General features: G+C 60.0%; 1 protein-coding gene across 2 annotated transcripts in view; it reads left to right on the plus strand.

Moving 5' to 3' along the window:
• The window catches only part of LOC112664092 (phosphodiesterase 4D interacting protein), a 400,486-nt gene that overhangs the window by 246,458 nt on the left and 151,270 nt on the right, over positions 1–2,758 (plus strand). The gene's annotated exons all lie outside the window — the stretch shown is intronic.

Here is a 2,758-nt window from a genome sequence, read left to right on the forward strand (position 1 = left end):
CTTCAGTTACCTAGCAGGGAATGCTTCTGCCAGAGACTGATTTGTCTCCCTTGGATTAGGGGACCACTTTTTCCAGGACCCTCGAACCAAATAGCCAGGGTTTGGGGAGGTGGAGATTGAGCTGGGGAGGGGTACAGAGGACACCAGATCTTTTAAAAAGCTTCCTCAACTGCCCTGCAGCAGGAGAGAAGATGGATTCATCGGTGGGGAACAGGGCTGGCTGGGAGGGGGCTGTCTGGAATAATAGGGCGTTGGGCACATGGGAAGGAGACGCTGAGCCAGCCCATGTCACTGTTTGCCCAGGGCTGCTCCTGTCAGCACAGGCCCCAGAAAATCTGAGTGAAATCCCGATTGGAGCAGCTGGTACAGCAGGGGCTGACTTCCCCAGGCCCCTCCAGGTGCGTGCTGCACTCCTCTGTTACACCAGCTGTGACGCCCCCTCTGCTGGCCCCCGCAGCCTGCTCCTCCCCCCAAGCTCTCTGGAGGCCCTTAGTCTGGTTGGCCTTCCTGGTAGCACAATACATGCCTCTCCTAAGATCTCGAGTGGCGTCTGTCGTCACGGGAAAAAGCCCCGACTCACCGGAGGTCTTGAGCTAAGTCTCTGGGCCTTGTGTCCTATCCACACGGAGTTCATTGTGGGGTCTTGGTGCTGAAACTGCCTCCGTCAGCCTCAGCAACCAGGACCTTCCATGTCACCCAGTGCTGGGGCCAGGCCTGCCTCCACTCAGGAGTCATTTGGCCACAATGTGGGAGTGACGGTGAAGAGCTTTAACCACGGGGTATCGGGTTGCTGGCCAGTGGAAGGGACGCCGCCGGGACCCCGGCACAGAGGCTCATTATCAGCCCTGGTCCAGCTGCGGCACTCAGGATGCTCAGGATGCGAGGCTCGCTGCCCCCCTGCGCAGATGGAGGCTCCTGGCCCCACCGCCAAGTCTCCTTCACCACCTTTGGTATCGAGCCCTCGCGCTCCCCTCTGTGTAAGGTCCACACAGAAGGGAAAGATTTCCAGGTGCCCTGTCCCACGGCCACCCTCAGGTCGGCTACGGCCATTTCTTTGTCCAGATGAGCTGGCAGGGAAAGACTTTCCCTGTGTAGGCAGAAAGTTGCCCTGGCTGCCTAGGAGCAGCAGAGAGGATGGAGGAGTCACTAGGCAGGGCGCTGAGCCGCTGAATGTCGGGCCCAGCAAGGCCGCATCAGCTGGGGGGCTGCAAGGGCTGTGAAGAAGGGCCGGGCCCCCGCCTGCTTCCCAGCCAGGGAACAGGATTGACACTGCGCTCGGAGTGAGGTCAGAGGAGAGGCCGCAGCCAAGAGCAATCCCGAGGAAACAGCTCCTCTGTGGGGCGCCCGCTGGATTTCAAAATCCTGACGCTTTTGACCTGGGAGTTCTGTGGACAGCCCCGGGCCAGGGGTGCCGGGAAGTTGTCCCAGCCTTCACCTGCCACCCGGGCTAGGCGGCTCCTGGGCGATGCTCCAGAACTTGAGCGCCCAGAACGTGCTCTACCTCCGCAGTGTTGGCCTAGCCGGGGCGTTTCGGGGAACGAGGCCGACACTGAATACTGAGCTCAAAGTTTCACCCCGTTTTTATCAGTCCCTCCTGTTTTTCTGGGATCAAGGGCAGTCCTGGATCGCCCTCAAGGGGACCCTTCCCCTCAAGGGAAGTCCTCAGCGCGAGGGGTTCAATGAGAGGCGGAAGGAGGACCTGCTGCCCACTCGCAAAGGGATGAAGACACTCGTGTTCACCAAGTGCCTCGGGCCCTTCCCATGAACCACGTCTTCATCCCTTTAACCCTCACTGGGGCTCTGAGGCACCCCATCCTTCTTACTGAGGAGGAAACAAAGGCTCAGGAGAAGTAAACGATCCTTGAAGGCCTCCCCCTTCCGGGCGTGCTGCAGCCAGGTCGGAACACACCTGTTCTCCGAACGCGCTGCGGACGCGCTGCAGCCCGACTGCGGGGGCTTCCCACGGACCCTTTGCTCGGTCACAGCACGGAGGCCAGAGGGGTGCTTCACAGCCGCCAGTGTCCATCAGCTGCCCCAGGCCAGCCTTCTCGGTCCACACGGGGGTCTCGAAAACAGATGCCATTCGGCCCAAGCCAGGGAGGGATCACCCCCTGCTAGTGGGGGAAACCGTTTCCTTAACAGGTGAAGCCCTTAGGCTCAGGGAGTGCCATTCTGTCACGTCTCAGGAAAATCATCGACGAAGAGTCGAGGAATATACTGTCCCCCCGTACTGAGCTGGCTTTGTGAACTAGGCAACTACTCCCATGCTTGACCCCTTAACGCACTTCTCCCCTCAGGAATCCTTCCAAACCTCGGATACCACCCTCAGCTGAAATCACTCCTCTGGACTCCACCGAATTCGCACACACCCCCACACCCCGCGGCCTCTGTGTGCTGTCCCTCCCACCGAATGGGGACCGCTGTGCCAAAGGTCTGGGTTTTACCCTCCTCTTGGGCACATCACCCACCCTGGTCCGGGGCACGCAGTGCGCTGCATGTTTGCTGGTATGTTTGTTAATGTGCATGTATATCCCCAGATGGGAGGGATCGGACATACCGAGTGGACTTCCTGTGAAAATGCCTCGACTAATCTGAGAGACGGACAGGAGAGGGATCCCTCTTCTGAGCACACAGCCAGGCGGGCACTTTGCCCACCCCCACCTCCCTCCACACCACCTGCCCTCCCTGCTGCCCAAAACTCGGCCCACGGCTCCCCTCTGGTGGCTCCTCGGGGTAATAACAGAGACGCACAGGGAGA

This window comes from Canis lupus, chromosome 17 (assembly GCF_003254725.2).
Source record: "Canis lupus dingo isolate Sandy chromosome 17, ASM325472v2, whole genome shotgun sequence".
Taxonomy (NCBI): domain Eukaryota; kingdom Metazoa; phylum Chordata; class Mammalia; order Carnivora; family Canidae; genus Canis; species Canis lupus.